Source organism: Pristis pectinata, chromosome 12 (assembly GCF_009764475.1).
Source record: "Pristis pectinata isolate sPriPec2 chromosome 12, sPriPec2.1.pri, whole genome shotgun sequence".
In the NCBI taxonomy this organism is placed as follows: Eukaryota; Metazoa; Chordata; class Chondrichthyes; order Rhinopristiformes; family Pristidae; genus Pristis; species Pristis pectinata.
Window position 1 is genome coordinate 36237684 of NC_067416.1, and position 21926 is coordinate 36259609.

Consider the following 21926-nt stretch of genomic DNA (forward strand, 5'->3'; position numbering starts at 1 on the left):
AAATCGTATAATCTTGTGTGCTCAATTGCAATTAACAGGACTGTAGCCTAGCAAGGAGCGTAACAACTGTAGGTGTATCTACAATGAAGCCCAGATTGGCAAAGGACCTAAAACAGTCACAAATGCTCAGAATGCAGTCTAAGGCTTCAATCTATTGAGGGACCAGTTGGAGATCAGGCAACTGAGATTTTTCAGAAACCAGAACAATAAATCCCACATTTCTGCCTGGTCATCCATTAGTGCTTTTAATGCTTGCAAGGAAGAGTTACTTCCAAGGGAGAACTTGGTGAGAAAAACCAATGATGTTAGTTGTATACAACATGGAAGAGACTCCTCAATCAGAGCACTGGACTCAAATCGTCCAAAGAAGGGTAAGCGAGCCACACACTATACAACAGGCACTGATGTTGGCAAAGGAAATGCAGAGGGTAATGTTGCAGAATGAAGTTTGAGGTACTTTGGCTACATGTGGATTGCAGAATGTCGTAAAGGTGAATTTTAAATGCCTAACATATCTTCATTCAGCTGTCTAACTGACTGAATTAGTGGTGCTATTTTTGTACCATTTTGGCTAGTTTCTATGACCTCTAGCTTTCATCATGAGTTGGCCTCTTCCCCTTAATGGTTGGTGTAGTAGGCAACTTTGATCTTGGACATCTGAGGAAAAGGCCTGTAATATTCTCATCTGCTGAGAAATTCCAAATCACTGCTTCAGGATGCCTATGACATGGCTAACATTGAGTCTGGACATTGGATGGGCCTCTATTTGTTGCTAGGGTGATAACAGCCAAGGATGAAGAGGGTATTGTTGATCTCTAAGCGGCCATCCTTTTAAAATACTGTTTCACTTCCAATGAACTGTGAACATGTGATAGTTACAAAATAAAAGTATGGTGCTTTGCAGGCAGGAACAAGGCAGTGACCTGCATGATACAGAATTGTTGGCAGCTGACCAGCTGTACGTTTAACAGGTGTCATCAGATATCCCTGTGATTCACACGACTCACTTTGAATAACACCACAGAGATCTCAAGTAAGATGTTACAACATTACATTTTATATGTCACATTTACTTCCTGTGATACTTCTCCATCATTTTTTTTGGTATCATGCTTCTCCACTAAGCCTTATTTTATAATAAAAGTAAAATCCCCAACTAATTTAGAACAATATGGCTCAGGAGATCAGTTGTCATCTTATTAAAAATCATGATTAAGATTCACACTTTCTGTATTCATTAATCTCAATTCCATTACAACTTCTTTGCAATAAAAAACTCATCATATTATAAAGAAGAGACTTGCATCTCCGTTATTTATTTTGTTGACAAACTGAAATCACTGAAAAACTGTTCAGCTAAAACATTCAGGCAACAATCCAAATTATTCAGACAATATTCTTCTTGAGTAGAACTTCCGATATCAAATAAGGATTCAAAAAAATTATTTAACATGTCACAAATATGATTATTGTTTACAACTGAATTCTTGAAGTTTCTTAAAATGTTCTTTACATTTTCCTCTTGGAGGAAATGCTTGGAAGTAGACTTGTTGTGAGACAAAAGCAGATCCTACTATGTGCATGCAGTTTTCCACAATACATCTGTGGAACCTACAATAATCAAATGGCAATATGCTTTTTTTCTAATGCTCTCATAAAATCCACTGCTGCTTTGCAAAATTACTTTAATTGCTCATTTCTATATAGAGCCTGACCATAGAAATTCCAGACTTCAGAAATTGCTCCTGATCATTTTTCTCTCAGCAGGAGAATTACTCTTTTTAAATATTGACACACCCCAGGTCACATCAGGGTTCCATGAACTGTCAGTAACTCCAAGTTTCCATGAGTCACAAACACTGTTGCCTGAGATCGCATTAGTTGAACTGGTAGGTTAATTAGCTGCAGATTACTACAGATCTTAGTTAATTTTAGATCTTAGTTAGAATTAGTTAATTAGTACAGGTCTATACTACAGATTCAAAATATGCAGGACCACAGAATGCCGGACAAGGGAGTTTCAACCTGCAGTATGTTCAAGAAAAACATGTACTGAGTATTTCTGTTTTTTGAAAAACATTGGTATGTACCTTAATTTCCCAGACTGATGCGTGTGACTTTGGTAGGAAATCCTGAAAACTTACAGCTTTAACAGAGACAGAATAAGGACTGAGTGACCAATCAACATGCTGGAAATTGGTCAGTCATTTAAATGGTTCAATGATGCTGAAATAAAAACTAAGAATGCTGGAAATATTCAGCAAGTCAGGCACCAGCAATGGAGAGTTCTGGTGTAACATTAGCTCTGTTTCTCTTTCCACAGATGCTGCTTACCTGCTGAGTATTACAAGCATTTTTTTGTATTTTATTTCAGATTTCTAGCATCTGTTGTTTTTTTGTTTAAGATTTCTTTTCATAAGGCTATTTATCTTCATTTTACCAGTAATTATATTTTTAACCATACTCAGGCAAACTTTGCGTGTAGACCCAATACTGTCAAGTGTGTAACTTGTATGTTCCAAATAGTTCATGCAATGTATTTCCAGTTTTAAAGTTATTAAAGGACAGAAGATAAATGTCATTCAGTAAATTCTATTTCCGTGGCACTATAAGAGTCCCAGATTCTGTTTATCTTTTTCACCCTCTATATTAATGGAATTATCCACAACAAATATTCTGCTGTTATTAAATAATATTCTTTTGACTGTAATACTATGAGAGATCAGCTAATGATATTAAACAATCTTTCATCTAAAGTAAACTAGAAATCATAAAATAAGGTGGGGGATGGAACATTTATTAAATATTCATCATTTAAATTCTGCGTAACCTAAAACAAGTCATTAAAATTCATAACTTATTTTTCACGTTGGAATCACTTCTACAAGTACTGTAATGTAGGTTCAGTCGATGTGTCTTCAATAAAACTAGCAATTGGTTTCTCTTAGTTATATTTATAAAACTGACAGTAAACATTAAAGTTACTCCACTGACCAATCCATCCTCAATATTATGGATAGGCTTCCTCGTTCTGTCAATGATAGAATTTAAGTGCTTTTATAAACTTCTATCTTAACATTAACCTTACATTTTAGAATAAGCTTTTCTATATAAACACTGCTGTTTAATTAGGTGCCTATTGACTGAAACTTTGCCAGCTACAGTTACGAACTTGAGTAGGCTCTCTGTAAATGTTTGCTGCATATCTGTATTCCATGCATGAGATGACAATTTGTTCTGGAAGTAAGTAATTCACTTTTTAAAAATATACCTCCTAACACCTAACCAATCCTGTGCTTACATAAGCTGTATGCTTGACCTCTTTATTACATATCTAACTTAAAAAGTCTATCCACAGGGACTAAATTTAATCCTTCCATGATATAAAGCATTTCATTCAAAACTGCTTAAAGCCTCTTTTCATGGAGTAAATATCATCAGCTCTAAGTGCCTTTGAAGTAGGTATTAAACTAAAATACCTTCTTCATAACTCTTCACAAGGTCTCCCCATGCCCACCATATAAGAGGACCAAAATCAGAGAGAACATTTTGATGCCTACTCCTGTCATATACTCCAATTTAAGGGTGGGGGATTGGGATTGATGAGCTTGCTCTGAGAGCCAGAATGGACTCAATGAGCTGAGTGGCCTCTGTTCATACCATGAGATTTACTAGGATGTTGCCTGGACTTGGGTGCCTGAGTAACAAGACGAAGTTGCATAGACTAGGACTTTACTCCCTGGAAGGTAGGAGATTGAGGGGTGACCTCATGAGAGGCATAGACAGGGTGAAAGCACATGGTCTTATTACCAGGGAGGGGGTGCTAAAAACAAGAGGGCATAGGTTTAAGATCAGAGGCAAGAAATTTAAAAGGGACATGAGGGGCAGCTTCTTCACGCAAAGGGTGGTGCGTATTTGGAATGAGCTGCCAGAAAGAGTGGTTAAGACAGGCACATCAGCAACATTTAAAAACCATCCAGAGAAGTACATGGATAGGAGAGGTTTAGAGGGCTAGGTGCCAAATGTGGGCAGATGGGACTACCTTGCCTGGCAACAAAGTCGGCATGGACTAGTTGTTTGCCGAAGGGCCTGTTTCCCTGCCGTATGTGACTTTAAGGAAATATGAGATACAGTTTTACAAGTATATTGCGGGAAAAAGAGTAACTAGAGAAAGAATAGAGCCCCTTAAAGAACAGAGGGGACATCTTTGTGTGGAGCCGCAGGAGACGGGCAAGGTCATTAATGATTATTTATCCTCTGTTTGTACTGTGGAGAAAGACATGAAGACTTCAGAACCAGGAAAAGTAAATGGGGAGGCCTTGGGGAAAGTCTGCATTACAGTCGAGAAGGTGCTGGATGTCTTAAAAGGTATGAAAGTAGACAAATCTCTAGGGCCTGACTATGTATATCCAAGAACATTGTGGGAAGCTAGAAGAGAAATTGCAGGAGCCCTGGCTGAGATATATGTATCATTAGCCACAGGTGAGGTGCTGGTAGACTGAAGGGTAGTGAATGTTGTGCCTTTATTTAAGATGGGCGGCAAAGAAAAATCTGGGAACTATAGACCAGTAAGTCTAATATCTGTGGTAGGTAAGTTATCAGAGAAGAATCTGAGGGATAAGATATACATACATCTGGAAAGACGGGTTGATTAGGGATAGTCAGCACGGCTTTGTACATGGGAGATCATGTCTTATGAACTTGATTGAGGTTTTTGATGAGGTGACCAAGAAAGTTGATGAGGGCAGGGCGGTAGATGAGGTCTATATGGACTTCAGTAAGACCTTTGATAAGGTTCTACATGGTTGGCTGCTCTGGAAGGTTAGATCGCATGGAATCCAGGGAGAGCTGGCTAATTGGATACACAATTGGCTTGATGGTAGAAAGCAGAGGGTGATGGTGGAAGGTTGTTTCTTGGACTGGAGGCCCATGACTAGTGGCATGCCTCAGGGGTCACTGCTGGGCCCATTGTTGTCACCTCTATCAATGATTTGGATAAGAATGTACAAGGCATGGTTAGTAAGTTTGCAGGTGACACTAAAATAGGTGGTATAGTGGACAAAGAAAAATGTTTTCAAAATTTTCAGGGGGATCTTGATCAGCTGAGTAAGTAAGCCAAGGAATTGCTAATAGAGTTTAATTTGGATAAGTTCGAGGTGTTGCATTTTGAGAAGTCAAATCCAGGTAGGACTTTCACAGTGGAGTGTTGTAGGACAGAGGGACCTTGGAGTACAAGTACATGGTTCACTGAAAGTGGAGTCACAGTTTGACAAGGTGGTGAAGAAGGCTTTTGGCAGGCTGGCCTTCATAAGTCAGGGCATTGAGTATAAAAGTTGGGAGGTCATGGTGTGGTTGTAGAGGATGCTGGTGAGGCTGCACTTGAAGGATTGTGTTCAGTTTTGGTTGCCCTGCTATAGGAAATATGTTCCTAAACTGGAAAGAGTACAGAAAAGATTTACAAGGATATTGCCAGGACTTGAGGTCCTGAGTTATATGGAGAGGCTGGACAGGCTAGGACTTTATTCCTTAGAGCGTAGGAGACTGATAAGTAATCTTATAGAAGTATATAAAATTATGAGGGGCATAGATAGGGTGAATGCACTCAGTCTTTTTTCCAGGGTTAGGGTACCAAGAACTAGAGGGCATAGATTTAAGGTAAAAGGGGAAAGATTTAATAGTAACTTGAGGGGCAACTTTTTTACACAAAGGGTGGTATCTGTGTGGAATGAGCTGCCAAAGGAAGTGGTCAAGGCAGGTACGATAACAACTTTTTAAAAGACAGTTGGACAAGTATTTGGATTGGAAAGATATAGAAGGTTATGGCCAAATGCCAGCAAATGGGACATTTTGGTTGGCATGGACCAGTTGGGCTGAAGGGCCTGTTTCCATGCAGTATAACTATGACTCTATGAGCAACATGGTTGATGAATCAGTGCAGCAACAAGGTCTGGAATGGATGAATACCCATCACAATCCAAGAGCTAAAACAGAAGCTTGGAAAAGCCACTGTTGAATCACATCCCACATTACACGAGGTATTGCAAATGAACATTTTTAATTAAAAGCCAGGAAAGTTTCAAGTATAGGCTATTATCATAAAAAGACTTAAGCTGTAAAAGGAGAAAATAACATGATTATCACATTCTACAGAAAAACTTAAAATATTCCCTTGACTGCAAGAAGCAACCAGAAAGAACAATAATAACTAGATAAAGCAAATTGGAGAGAAATAGTGCCACTGATATTCTGATTCACCACAATCAAAAAGGAATGTCGTACCATGATAAAATATTAAACAAAGAGACAGACACTCAAATTTCTGATTTATAGGGATGCATAATAAATTTGAAGTTACTGAAATGTGATTACTGCAGCTTCAAAGTAAAGAAATAGTCTGCCTCTTGCTTGCACTAAACTACAAAAATCGAGAATGTTCTTTCAGTGCAGTACTGTACTGCGGATACGGCACCATTGGTGGTGCGTTCTTTTAGATGAGATGTTAAACCAACTTCTGCTCTCTCAAGGACTCCAGGTTGATCAATCTGGGGAGTTTTAACCCTCAACCAGTTTCACTAAGAAATACAGAAAACAAGAGGAGTAGACAATTCAGTTCTTCAAGCTTACTCTATTATTCAATATGTTAATGTCTGACCCATCTTTCTCAATACCACATTCCCACTTGCTCGCCATACCCCTTGTTGCCTTTTGTATCTGGAAATTTATATGTCTCCTAATAAAATATATTTGGTAACCTGGCTTCCACAACCCTCTGTGTCAGAAAATTCAACAGATTTGTCACCCTCTCAGGAAAAAAAATTCACTTTATTTTAGTCCTAAATTTCGCCACGTTACCAGAGAGACCCCAGTCAGGGGAAGCGTCCTCCTCACATTCAGTCTGTCTAGCCCCGTCAGAATTCTGCACTCTTCAGTTAGATCCCTCCCATTCTTCTAAATTGTAGTGAGTACAAACCTCATACAGTAGTCATGCCACCCCAGGATTCAGTCTGGTCAACCTGTGTTGCACTCCTTCAAAGGCAAAGACGTTTTTTCTAGGGTAAGCAGACTAGAACTGTACACAATTCTCCAGATCTGGTCTACCAAAGCCCTGTAAGTTTGAGGCAAGACATTTACTCCTGCACTCAAATCTTCTCACTATGAAGGTGGTGTTAAAGACAGTAAAGATGGTTATCAGGATTTACAGAGCGATCTTGATCAGCTGGGTAAGTGGGCCGATGAATGGCAAATGGAGTTTAATTCAGATGAGTTGGAGGTGTAATAATTTTGTATAATTTATGTTATTAGTTTATGTTTTCCTTGTGAATGTTGTGCATCTGATGCTATGTGCCTGTGATGCTGCTGCAAATAAGTTTTCTATTGTACCTGCGCATACGTGTACTTGTGCATGTGACAATAAACTCAGTTTTGACTTTGAGGTGTTGCATTTTGGGAAAACAAATGAGGGTAGGACTTCCACAGTGAACAGTAGGGCTCTGGGGAGCATTGTAGAACAGAGGGACCGATGAGTGCAAGTACATGGTTCCCTGATAGTAGCATTTCAGATAGACAGAGTGGTGAAGAAGGCTTTTGGCACATTGGCTTTCATCAGTCAAGGCACTGAGTATTGAAGTTGGGATTTTATGTTGCAGTTGTGCAAGGCATTGGTGGGGCCCCATTTGGAATGTTGTGTTTTGGTCACCCTACTATAGGAAAGATGCCATTAAGCTGGATAAAGTGCAGAGGAGATTTACAAGGACTCGAGGGACTAAGTTAAGGAGAGAGGTTGAGCAGGTTGGGACTTTATTCATTGCAGCACAGGAGAATGAGGGGTGATCTTATAGAGGTGTATAAAATCGTGAGGGGCATAGAGAGGGTGAATGCGCACGGGCTTTTTCCCAGGGTTGGGGGATCAAGAACAAGAGGACATATGGTTAGGGTGAGAGGGAAGAGATTTAGTAGAAACCTGAGGGGCAATTTTTTTCACCCAGAGGGTAATCAGTATATGGAATAATCTTCCAGAAGAAGTGGTTGAGGCAAGTACATTAACAACATTTAAAAGGCACTTGGACAAGTACATGGATAGGCAAGGTTTAGAGGGATATGGGCCAAATGCGGCAAATGGGACGAGCTTAGATGGGAATCTTGGTCAGCATGGACCAGCTGTGCCAAAGGGCCTGTTTCTGTGCTGTATAACTCTATATGATTTGCCTTCTTAACTGCTTGCTGCAGCTGCATGTCTGCTTTCAGTGACTGGTGTACAAGAACTTCAAGTCTCTTTGTAAATTAACACTTCCTAATCTATTACTATTTAAATAATATGCCATCTGCCTGCATTTCCTACATCTATTCATGTTATACTGCATCTGCAAATCCAAATATACCATATCCACTGCACATTATCAGAATGTTTTTGTGAGAGTATGTTGGGTGCAAAGAGGCTGCAACATTCCCTGCGTGACAACAGTGAATGCACTTCCAATGTACTTCATTGCCCGTAAAATGCTTTGGAAGATCCAGGAGGGGACGTGAAAGATGCTATATAAATGATAATCACCCTGTACCTTTCTTCACCCTATCCATTTTATTTTATTTTCTTCCTCATTCATGACTTCATTGGGGTCAGGTTCTGTCAGCAGGTTCAGCTGCCAAGTCACTGAAGCCTCCAGGAAACCTTTGGTTACCATTCAGTTCTTGAACCAACCTGCACAATGCTAATCACTACCTCAGCACAGCAACACTATGACCACTTTGCACTACAATGGACTTTCTTTTTTCTGTTCTAATTGTGTTCTTTCTTAATAATGTTGTACAATTTATGTTTTTTTCTTTTGAATGCTGTGTCTCTGGTGCTATATGCCTGTGATAATGCCGCAAGTTTTCATGGTAATTGTGCATACATGTAGCAATACACAAAAAGAGCTGGAGGTACTCAGCAGGTCAGGCAGCATCCATGGAGGGAAATAAAATTGTTGACGTTTCAGACCAAGACCCTTCATCAGGACTGGAAAGGAAGAGGGCAGAAGCCAGAATAAGAAGGTGGGGGGAGGAGGAGGAGCACACACAAGCGGGGGATAGTTGAGTTCAGGTGATAGGCAAGTCCAGGTGAGAGGCAAGTCCAGGTGAGGGGGGAAGGTAGGTGGATGGGGGAGGGGGGGAAGATGTAATAAGCTGAGGGGTGATAGGTAGAAGAGGCAAAGGGCTGAAGAAGAAGGAATCCGGTAGGAGAGGGCAGTGAACCATGGAATTAAGGATGGAGGAGGGGAGGAGAGGAGATGGGCAGGTCATCAGGGAGGGAGAAGGGAGCCACAGGAATAAGGGAAGACAAAGGAGTAGGGGTGAAGAAAAAGAAGAGGTGGGGTTACCGGAAGTTAGAGAAATCGATGTTGAGGCCATCAGGTTGGAGGCTCCCAAGGTGGAATATGAGGTGTTGTTCCTCCAACCTGCGTCTGGCCTCAAACATTTCAGATTTCAGATACAAAACCTTTCTGTCAGATCTGGGAAAGAGAGAAAAAGAAAGTTAGTTTTAAGTTGCAGAGAAGTGGGAGGGAGGGATAGATTGGATAAAGGAATTATTCCTAATGGGATGAGAGGAAATGAGAGTAAATGCAACAGTTAAAGGTCGATTATACTGCTTTGTTTGTGCTGTGTATTGCTAATAGCACGGCTGTGGAAAATGCCCAGCAGGTCAGGCTGAATTAATGGAGAGAGAACAACAGCCAAAATCACAGATGGATAACTGGCAGAAATGGCCAGTTCTGATACAAACAGAAAAAGCAAGTTACCTAAAGGTGAAGAATTCAATATTGACTCCAGAATGCTGCAGAGTGCCAAGATGGAAGATGAAATGTTGTTCCTCAATCTTGCATTGGGCCTCATTGTGACAGTGCAGGAGGCCGCAGGCAGATCAGTGAGGGTCAGAGTGGGAGGGAATGGAGAAATGAAGTGGAAGACAACTGGAAGGAGGTTACTCTTCCAGACTGAATAAACGTGCTCTGCACAATGCTCGCCCAATCTTTATTTGGTTTCTCCAATGTAGAGGAGACACACTGAAATTGGTACACCAGATTGGAAGATATTTCAGTGTAAGTGCTGCTCACGTCCAGAGGAGGACCATGATAGACAATAATAAAAGCTGGTCTGTCCAGATTCCACACAGGCAAGGTCCAGCTTCCTAGACCTTGGAAAGAAGATGGGCAGGTCGTCAAGGCAGAGGAAGGGAGCGACAGGAATAAGGGAAGACAAAGGAGTGGGGAGGGAAGAAAAATAACGAGTGGGGTTACCAGAAGTTAGAGAAATCGATGTTGAGGCCATCAGGTTGGAGACTCCCAAGGCGGAGACGGATTAACTGAAGACATCTTCTACAAACCCACTGACTCCCACAGTTACCTTGACTAAACCTCTTCCCACCCTGTCACTTGTAAAGACGCCATCCCCTTCTCCACCAGTTCCTCCACCCCCACCGCATCTGTTCCCATGATGAGGCTTTCCATTCTAGGACATCACAGAAGTCCTCCTTTCTCAGTAACCGAGGTTTCCCTTCGTATCATCAATGCTGCCCTTACCCATATCTCCTCCACTTCCCGCACATCTGCCCTCCCCCCGGCGTAACAGGGACAGGGTTCCCCTTGTCCTCACCTACCACCCCACGAGCCTCCGTATCCAACACATCATTCTCCGCAACTTCTGCCACCTCCAATGGGATCCTACCACCAGGCACATCTTCCCCTCACCCCCTCTGAGGGGTTTTCTGAAGGCACCACTCTCTCCTCAACTCCCTTGTCCGCTCATCCCTCCCCACTGATAACCCCCCGGCACTTATGCCTGCAATTGCACAGTGCTACACCTGTCCCTTCACCTCCTCCCTCGCCACCATTCAGGGTCCCGGACAATCCTTCCAGGTGAGGCAGTGCTTCACCTGTGAGTCTGATGCTGTCATTTATTGCATCCAGTGCTCCCAGTGCGGCCTCCTGTACACTGGTGAGACCCGGCGCAGATTGGGTGACCGCTTCATCAAGCAACTTCGCTCGGTCCGCCGCAACAGCCAGGACCTCCCGGTGGCCACCCACTTCAATTTCACATCCCACTCCCATACTGACACGTCTAACCATGGCCTCCTCTACTGCCACGTTGAGGCCAGACGCAGGTTGGAGGAACAACACCTCATATTCCACCTTGGGAGTCTCCAACCTGACGACCTCAACATCGATTTCTCTAATTTCCGGCAACCCCACCTCTTTTTTTTCTTCACCCCCCCCCCCACTCCTTTGTCTTCCCTTATTCCTATGGCTCCCTTCCCCCACCTTGATGACCTGCCCATCTCCTCTCCTCCCCTCCTCCATCCTTTATTCCATGGTCCACTGCCCTCTCCTACTGGATTCCTTCTTCTTCAGCCCTTTGCCTCTTCTACCTATCACCTCTCCATTTATTACATCTTTTGCCCCCTCCCCCACCCACCGACCTTCCCCCTCTCACCTGGACTTGGCTGTCACCTGAACTCACCTATCACCTGCCTGTGCGTGCCCCTCCCCCTCCCCCCACCTTTTCATTCTGGCTTCTGCCCTCTTCCTTTCCAGTCCTGATGAAGGGTCTCGGCCCAAAGCGTCGACTGTTTATTTCCCTCCATGGATGCTGCCTGACCTGCTGAGTTCCTGCAGCACTTGTGTATTGCTCCAGATTCCAGCATCTGAAGAATTCCTTGTGTGCATAATGTGTTTTTGCATATGACAATAAACTCAACTTTGACCTGCATAATCAAAGTATATGCATTGTTTATCCCAGGGGATTCCATGGTCCTTCTACCAAAGTTAACCCACAGTGTTAGATTGTGCTAGAAGAGTCACAGGAGGCAATTATAGATAGTAGCTTTCCCTCCACTGCGTTTAAATTGCGGAAAGAGTGGTGTGAAGAAGTTATCGGGGTTGGCGCACGGGGATGAAATACAGGTTAGAAATTCATGGAGAAGGTCAGAGTGGGCTAGGTTTGAAGACTAGGGAAGGAAGATGATTGGGGAGGGAGGAAGAGAATGGAAGCACAATGGAAGTCAGAGGTGGGCCAGCAGGGAGTCAGATACAAGGTTAGGAACACTGGAGCAAAGGCTGAAGTGGGAGAGGAAGCAATCCAAGGGGCCATGGACACCGATCACAGGGAAGGGGGGCCAATCTCTCTCTCTCTCTCTGAATGAGTAGAAAATAACTTGCCTTAAGGCTAGATGGACTTCCCAACAACAGACCAACCAGGGACAAAACCTTTTAACGAACATAGGAGGTGGCCTCAATCCTCTGGTTAAAGTCTTGCCCAAATGATCAAGGCTACGGCATTCATGAACAGTTGGCAGGCTGGGGGTGTCTATCATGTGTTGTACACTAAATAACATCAAAGCTAATGCCCAGAGACTTTATAATGCATAGACTTTATGGATGTGTTTAGTCTCCAGGTTTTAATTAAAACTCACTCAAATAGCAGTATGTGAAGTTATGTGGGAGAATTTCTTGCTGATTTTCTTTAGAAGATTGCCAGAATTCAATTGTAAAACTTTTGACCTCCATCAAATGCAGTGGACAGCCCTCAACAGAGTCTGCCCAGGCTATAGACAAGGTAGATACCTGTTCAACAAAGGGAAGATGTAAGGTGACCCCAAGTGCAACTGAGGCCATGAGACCCAAACCTTGGAACAGATCAGATCAGCCTCATCATGAAAATCTGCCGCAAGGGGCACCTCATCTCTCCACTTGGAATTTCTAGCAGGCCTCAATAGGGCATCCAGTTTGAGACTTTCCACTTCAGATGAATGAGCAAAAGAAACACAATGAGTTTAATAGCAAACCTTATCTCTGAGTAAAGTGTCTATATTTTGGAAGATTTTCTTTCTTTTTCAATCTTTTTATTACTTTTCAAATTAATACAGATTAATATATAACATAAATGTTTATACATGTAATACAAAGAGATCAGGAGAACAATCATGGCATAGATAATCATAAAGAACAATAAAATATTTAAAAAATCTGTAGATCCCACTATCTCTTAGTAAATGAATATAATATAAAAGAAAGGAAAGAAAAATATTTATTATATAAGTAAAAAAATGAAAAACAAAAAAAATCCCCAAATCAATAAGAAAAATTATAAACAATATATCAAACCAAACTAATCTAAACAGAAAAATTTAAAAAAAAAACAAACAAAAAAAAAGACTGGACTGTAATTTCTCAGTAGAAACAGAGTAATATTATGTCATCAACTCCATTCCTCTAAATTGAAAAGTTATTGAAAGGGGATCCATATCATGTGAAAATATTGAAGAAATGGACTCCAAATATCTTCAAATTTAAGCGAAGGATCAACTGTACCACTCCAAATTTTTTCCAAGGTTAAAGATGATATAGTTTGAGAGAACCATTGAAAAGTAGTAGGGGGTATTGGATCCTTCCATTTAAGCAAAATGGATTGTTTGGCCATTAATGTAAGAAGGCAATCATACAGTTAGCGGAAGCAGATAAATGGCCAGATTCTATCCTTGGTAATCCAAAAATTGCAGTGATAGGGTGAGGTTGTAAATCAATATTCAATACATTTGAGATAACATTAAAAATGTCTTTCCAGTATTTTTCCAAAAGAGAACAGGACCAAAACATATGTGTCAAAGAAGCCACATTCGATTTACATCTGTCACATTTCGGATATATATGGTGATAAAAACGAGCTAGCTTATCTTTTGACATATGGGTCCTGTGAACTACCTTAAACTGTATCAAAGAGTGTCTGGCACACATTGAAGATGTATTAACTAAGTGAAGAATTTTCTTCCATGTCTCTGTAGGTAAAGATGTCTGGAGTTCACTTTCCCATTCATTCTTAATTTTGTCCAGTGATTCTGGACATATTTTCATAATTAAATCATAGATTATTGCTATCAACCCCTTCTGATAAGGATTAAGACCTAAAATTTTTTCCATCATTTCAGTTTTGTAAAGTGTCGGAAAAGAGGGTATAGTAGCTTTTAAAAAATTTCTAATCTGCAAATATCGAAAGAAGTGTGATCTAGACAAATTGTATTTGTTAGACAGTTGTTCAAAAGATGAAAAACAGTTATCAATGAATAAATCATGAAAACATACGATTCCCTTCCTTTTCCATATGGAAAAAGCTGAGTCAACTCTGGATGGATGAAAGAAAAAATTAGATTGAATGGGACTTGACAAGTTAAATTTATTCAATCGAAAAAATTTACAAAATTGAAACCATATTCGTATTGTATGTTTAACAATTGGGTTAATCATATGTTTAGTTAATTTGGTAAGTGCAAAAGGGAGTGAAGCTCTTAAAATAGAAACTAAGGAAGATTTTCAGCAATTTTTAAAAGTGTCACTGTGAGAGAGACATGGGGGAATATTCCCCATGATGGTCAAGCACAGGATGGGCAAAATAGGTTAAAATATGAAACCTGAACCCATTGTACATTTCCATTTTAACCATGAGAGGATGGAGAGCATTCGAATAATCCATCCTGGAGAGGCAGGTCTAGGTGACCTTCACACCTGTGCTCCTGTGGATGGAGGGCAGTCTTTATCCACCCCTTCTGATAAGGATTAAGACCTAAAATTTTTTCCATCATTTCAGTTTTGTAATCTTATCAGAAGGGCGAGTGGTGAATAGGCCTCAGATGGTGAATCCTGAGGCCCCTCCCTGGACCACTGTCATGGCTTTTGACAATTCACATTCTCAAGCCTTATCAACCACTTCCAAATGCTTCTGATCAAAGACGTTTAAAAACATGGGATCAAGTACATCACGAGATGGCAGTTGAACATCTCATCCAAGAGATGGCAGCGCTCCCTTAGTAGTGCAATAAGATGTTAACCTCAGGTTTAAATTTTATTTGTTGTTTCTTTTTACTTCTCTTATGGGGGGGGGGGATGTAGAATTAGGGGTCAGTGTTCAAAATAAGGGGTTGCCCATTGAAGACAGAGATGAGTCTTTCCTTTCTCTCAGAGAGTCGTGAGTCGTTAGAAGCCTTTTCCTCAAAGGGTACTGGAAGCAGAATCTTTGACTGTTTTTTAAGGCAGAGCTAGATAGATTCTTGACAAGCAATGGTATGAAAGGTTACCACAGGTAGACAGGAATAAGGAAATGACATTACAATCAGATCAGCCATGTTCTTATTAATTGGTGAAGCCAATTTGAGGAACTGACTGGCCTACTAATTCATTTGTTCATACCACAAAATTCATGCCCGTGTTTGTCTTTCTAAATGGAAGCATATTTTCTTTATGGTGCAAACCTCGGAGATGAATATTGTCATATAGTCACTTTACCTGTACACACGGTAAAGGCAGTACTGATGCAGAAATGAATAAAGCAGGTGCTATCCCATCTGATTTTTCACTGCTTTAATATCCCATCCAATTTTCCTATCTGATATTGCACCTAAAACAGGCACTTTAGAAGAAGTACACAAAATTGCAGAACGAGTAGGCCAAATCCCACTAGCTTGTTTCCTCATTCAACATGACCATGGTCGATTTAACCTTTGTCTTCAACTCCACATTCCCGCCTACTACCCCAAACCCTAGAGTCCCAGCTTTAAATAGGCTCACAAGCTATTTCGCAGCCTGAACAATCCCAGTTCTTGCTCCCGTCCACTGTCCACTGGACCACTGTCAGTGGATTTCTAGCCACCAAGTTTCTAGCCACTAGATTCCTAGCCACCAAGTTGGCAAACTGCCTTTGCGAATTGCATTTCACATTTGTTACTGAATGACCAATAATTAATAATGAGTGAATCAGCAAAGAGCACTCTGTCACCAGCAGCTCCAGGTTTGCTCAACCTACTGTCCACCCATTCAGTGAACAAAAATCACCTTCTTATCCAAAAGATGTGAAAAAATACATTTCCTGTACAAACCTGAAAATGGAGATGAGTCAATACAAATGGTGTCTGAAGGGAATGAGTCTGGAGATCATTTTGGCTTCTCTTGGCACCTGATAAATCTTCTGAACCCTCTCCTTGACATCTTACTGAACAGCTGCACTTAGGCTGCTCTACACATAGTACCACTTGGCAAGGACTTGCCCTGCATGTTTGTATCATTGTATCTAAAACTGCACCAAGACCTCTTGGACATCATGGGTCAACATGTTGAACACTGCAAAAACTGCCTGAGCTGCCATTAAGGATACTTAAACAAAATACTGGCTAATAGATCATGAACCGGTGGCAAGTATTGCCCACAATTTTTGGAGTTCTAACTTCCCATTCCCATATAAGGTATGAGGCAGGCACAGTGGTGTAGCAGTTAGCATAACGCTATTACAGCGTGAATGATCCGGGTTCAATTCCGGCCACTGTCTGTAAGGAGTTTGTACGTTCTCCCTACGTCTGCATGGGTTTCCTCCAGGTGCTCCGGTTTCCTCCCACATTCCAAAGACGTACAGGTTAGGAAGTTATGAGCATGCTTTGTTGGCGCCGGAAGCGTGGCAACACTTGCGGGCTGCCCCCAGAACACTCTATGCAAAAGATGTATTTCACTGTGTGTTTTGATGTACATGTGACTAATAAAGATATCTTATCTTTTAAATATCTGAAAATGAAATAACCCTGTGCATCATCTTTGAATAGGGAAGAGGTAGGGCAGTGAAAATTGGCCACTGTTTGCCACATAAATGCTTCATTACACACACCTGACTAATCTACCACGCTAAGGACAATATTAATTTATTGTCTGTCAAAACCTCAAGAGTGATCCTGTCTGGGAGTGGAAAATTTAGACGTTAATATCAGCAATGTCCTAGGAAGCTCATTTCTTATGCTGATGTTCCTGGGAACTGACTTCTCACAAGAAACTGATTATAATGATCTTCAATAAAACTCATGGTTTACGTTGCAGCTTCATGCTTGTATCTGCAGTGTGCAACCTACAAATGCAGATTATGTATTGGTATTATTGATCAGTTGCAGATGACTTATGATAATTAGGGTTTATTCATTGGTCTTTAAACCAACTTTGCTTCATTGAAAAATTAATTCAATTCTTTGATCAACTTGAGTATACAGTTCAATACAATAAACATAAATTTGAGCCCAACCTGAAGATGACCCCTCAGTTCTGGATAAATAGACTAATTTTTCTGAGGTAGAAATGGTCCACTTACAGTATCTAAATTCAATCCATTTTACAAAGTACACCGCTTAACATGTGAAAAGTAATGGAGTCTCAAGCAAATCTCAGTGGCACATAATCCTTCTCAGGAACTATGAATGGGAATCAATGCAGCTATAGAATCTGGTTGTAATCCTGATGCTGATTCTGGCTAGAGTGGGCAATTGTGAGATAGTGCATTGCCCCTCGGGGACATATAGAAATGATCTCTGGGGAGTCCAGAAGAGATGGAGGTTTCTGTAATAATTGAGTAATTATTGAATATTGAATAATATGTGGTGAAGCTTACTGAGGCCTAAGTTTTCTTAATGCAGCCAAAGAGAGCCTTCTTTGTTTGACACACAACGAATGACAACCAGGTACTTGCTGCTTAGTTAACACAAGTACATCAATATTCTTCCATCCCAAAAACCAATTCACCGGAATGCAGTTTTAAGAGATGCAAATTTAATGCTATGAATTCACACTCCTCCCAATCAACTACATATTGGGAATTAAGAAATGTGCTCATACCCCCCGTGATTTTAATTTTTAATTTAATTTGAGGGAAAATTACAGAAGTCTCCCAAATTCCAGAGCTCCATATCAGGATGGCATTTACAGACGACTGTCCTTTGAGTTTCATTACCGATCAATAACATATCATCAACCGCTGAACTGGCTTGTGCCAGTCACATCCTTTGTAGACAATAATAAGAAAATAGAGAAAAGGCAAAACGATGAAGTACGTAAGATATATTATTTGAAGTGCTGTGGAATCCCAGCTTTAACATATTCCAAAAACTACAGTTCAGAGCCAATTATATAACAGACTATGGAAACTAATATCTCCCTGTGAGAAGGGAGTTAATGCAAAAAGTTTGAGAATAATTAAAAAAAAGTTTGACAATGTGATAAGAATACAAAATGCACATTGGAAATGCCACTGTAAATAGCAAATCTTTATTAGTACATTATAATAAGACATGGAGAATGATTAAGTGGGCTGTTTTACTAGAATGGGGCATAGAAAGCTGATAACAGCAAATAGGGTACAGCACACTTTAATCAGCACAATGGTCCACGTTCTAAAGTGCAAGCTACTCGATCACACACCAAAAGCATCAACTGACACTTTGGGGTGAGCTATTTGTTTAATATTTATACTGAGTGCACAACATTTTGTTTTGTGCTGATCTAAGCAACCCTGAGTTTTGTTAGACTTTTACCTTTTTTAAGCTGATTATCTAAGAATCAAAAACGGCCTTCAGAGTATGCAAAAAGCAAACCAGGATGATCATATGCAATCCTCACTCAGTTTAATTGAGCATTTGAAATTGCAAGACTAAGGAATTAAATTTACAATGCATGAATAATTTTAGCTTAAATGTGGTAGCAGATTGGCCACCTGTTGTACGCCTTGCTCTGTTTTCTTTTTCACTGAAATCCAAATTGCCACCTCCTATTTTATACCACTGCTAAAGGTTAAAATTGAGATATAATGAGCAAAAATATTTGCAATCAATCATTGTATAATTTTATAGAATTCAAAATTTAATCTTGACGCTTACTTCTCGGAACCAGATACCTGAACATTGCTGGTGGTGGGATTGATGGGAGAGTACTCACAGGGGATCTTTCAGTCTGATCATCCTCTTAGGTACCCTTGGGTTCGGGAATAACTTGGTGCCATTCCAGCTCTGTGGCTTCTGAGGTAACTGATGAGGCCAATGTGGGACCTTGAGAATGTGCCATAGCTATGGCAGCAAGGTGCTTGACCAGAGAGGCAAGTGGCCTTCTTGGGACGGGATGCTTCTTCTGCCATTTGTACATGCTATTGACAAAGGGACTCAAGGTCTTTGATGTCATGCCTGAGGCTCTTTCTACATTTGGAGCAGTTATGGGCTAAGGATTCCCATGATTGAGTGGGGAGGTTATACTCTTTCAAGGAAGCTTTGAGAAGATCCTAGACTTTTTTATTCTGTTCACTTGGCAATTTGTTGCCATGACAGAGCTTGAAAGAGAGTGTATGTTTTGGGGGTCTGATGTTGGCAATGCAAACAACATGACTTGTATACTGGAGCTAACAGAGAGTAATTAGGACTGAAAATGTTGGACTGGGAGAGTGTGCTGATATTTGTTTGCTTATCCTGCCAATGAATTTGGAGGTTTTTGCAGAGGTAATGTTGGTGGTACCTCTCCAAGCCTTTGAGAAGCCTACTGTGGGTAGTTCAAATCTCAGAAGCATATAGGAAGGCTATCTGTTAGACCATAAGTTTTGTGCCAGGTTTAAGATCTTACTCTTTTCCTCAGGTGGCATTAGGCAGTGGAGGCAATGGTGAATTTCACTGTCGTTGTCTGCCTTGGCTAACAGGTAGCTCCTCAGATATGGGAAACAGATCATGCTTGTTGTGAACCTTTAATGTCAAAGGGTGGTGTTATGCAGCAGGGCAGACCGGCAGACGACTTTGGTTCTGCATATGTTTAACGTAGGGCCCATTTCTCACATGCTTCAGTGAACAAGTCGGCAATGATTGGCAGCTTGGCCTCCAAACATGTGCATACGCAAATGTCAAATACATATGGCAGCTTGATGACTGAGGCTGGAGTGAAAGAGACGGAAGTTGACTAGTTCTGCATTTGTCCCATAGATTTGCTCAAATCTAGTGGGAAGCTTATTAACAGTGTGCTGCAGGATTGTGGTGAGAAAGATTAAGAAACGTTGAGACAATGACATAGGAGATGCGAGGAATTTGTTACAGGGTGGGCTCCCAGAGTTTCAGCTAATCTTAGGGGTGGTGATCAGTAGCTTCTCTGAAAAAATTCCAGCATTTGCTTTTTACCATACTTACAGGAATATATTTGTATATCTGGATTAGACTAAAAAAGTCAATGTGACTCTACTAAACATCACTAATGTTGGCACCTTAATGCTTTAAATCGCTATTCAGCACAGAGCCCTCTCAGTGAGCACTGCCTATTCCTTTACTGGGAGTATGCTGTCACAAACACCACTGGAGAAAACATGCAAGCACTGAGTGTACTCATCAGAAATAACCCCATAATAAAATAGCATGCGCACGATTCAATTCTTTTCAACAATTTGGGCATAAAATAACCAATATCAATCTTTAAAGCACCAGAGATGAAAGGTAAACAACAGTAACAGATTAATCCATCTACCATTCGCAAAGGAGTGCTGTCAGGCCTTATTAATGATACAATCTTTCACAGCCATTGTGACCAATTTTTTTCTTGGTAATTCTAATAAACTAGGGATTTTTAATTTTTTTTATTCCTAACTATAGTTTAGAGCTCATTTAATCCTGCCACTATACCCCACGGCTTGACCTAATGTAATATCTCATTAACACCAGTTTTTTTTCAGGAATTGTACCACATTATCTAGGGACTCTTTTAACATTCTTTACAGTTCTTCCACCAACTAGCTACCCACTAAGCATCCACCATTGCCACCACCACAACAGCAAGATTCACAAGCTTTCCTGCACGAACAAGTTTGGGAATTGAAAGAGTGCTGCATGTTCCAGATCATCTTATTTCTTCAGTGCACTCTTGATAAATTCCTTCTGTGAATTTTTAGTTGTTGTGCTCCTTTGTACAGTGCAGTGCCAGTGATGGGTAAAATGAACACATCAACAACTTATTTACACCAAGCTCGAGTCTCACTGCATTTTCAGTACAACCACTTTATTTTTATGTCATGTGCAAGGCTCTTCAGATCTTGTTTTTGCAAAGGTAGGGCAGAAATTGTGAAATATGATCTCATGATGTCGAACCCCATGAAAGAAAATGGAAGTGAACGTATTCAGTCACAGAAAGCAGAACTGTTTGATTTTGTTCAGGGATGTTTCCAAGTTGACAGTTGTTATTTGGCTTGTCAGCTTTTTAGGTGCAACATCAGCGTTATTTGTTGAGTTGTTCATTTTTGTGAGCTTGCTGGGTTGGTACGTTTGAGAAATTTGACCATGACACAAAACTCTCTGCCAATGGGAGGCCCATGCTAAATTTCAACACTGGGCATCATCTCCATTAAGCATTAATCAGGGTGAGCAACAGGGGAGCTGGAAAGCATCTTGCATCTCCAGCAATTCACTCCAGTGACATCCAGCAGTTTTTTGGAGAACCATTGGGTGGGGGGGCGTGGTGGAGGCGGGATTTCTACTCCTTCTGAGTCTCGCAAAAAACAAAGCATTTTATAGTTTGGCTGAATTAACAATGATGTTTTTGGAACAATCTGGATAAACAAGGGACTATGTATAATGCTGATTTTGATCAGTATATGTGATTACACAGGCTGGTCAGTGCAAATGGGGCTTTCCATACCTCCAGTTTGTGTTACAGGCTCCAAAACTAGAAAAGGCTGCAGAGAACAGTGGACACAGCCCAGTCCATCAGAGGCACAGCCCTCCCCACCATTGAAAGCATCTATATGAGGCGCTGCTTCAAGGCAGTGGCATCTATCATCAAGGATCCCCACCACCCGGGTCATGCCCTCTTCTTGCTGCTACCATCAGGCAGGAGGTACAGAAGCCTGAAGTCCCACACCACCAGGTTAGGAACACCTATGTTCCTACAGCTATCAGGTTCTTGAACCAATCTGCACATCTCTAACCCTACCTCAGCAACAGAACACTACGAACCACCTCTTGCACTACCATAGACTTGTCTCTGATTGTGTTTTTTTTGCACTAATGTCTTATTTTTCACAGTCTTTTTGTTTTCCTTCACTGTCTTGTATAGTTTATGTATCACTTATGTATAACTTAT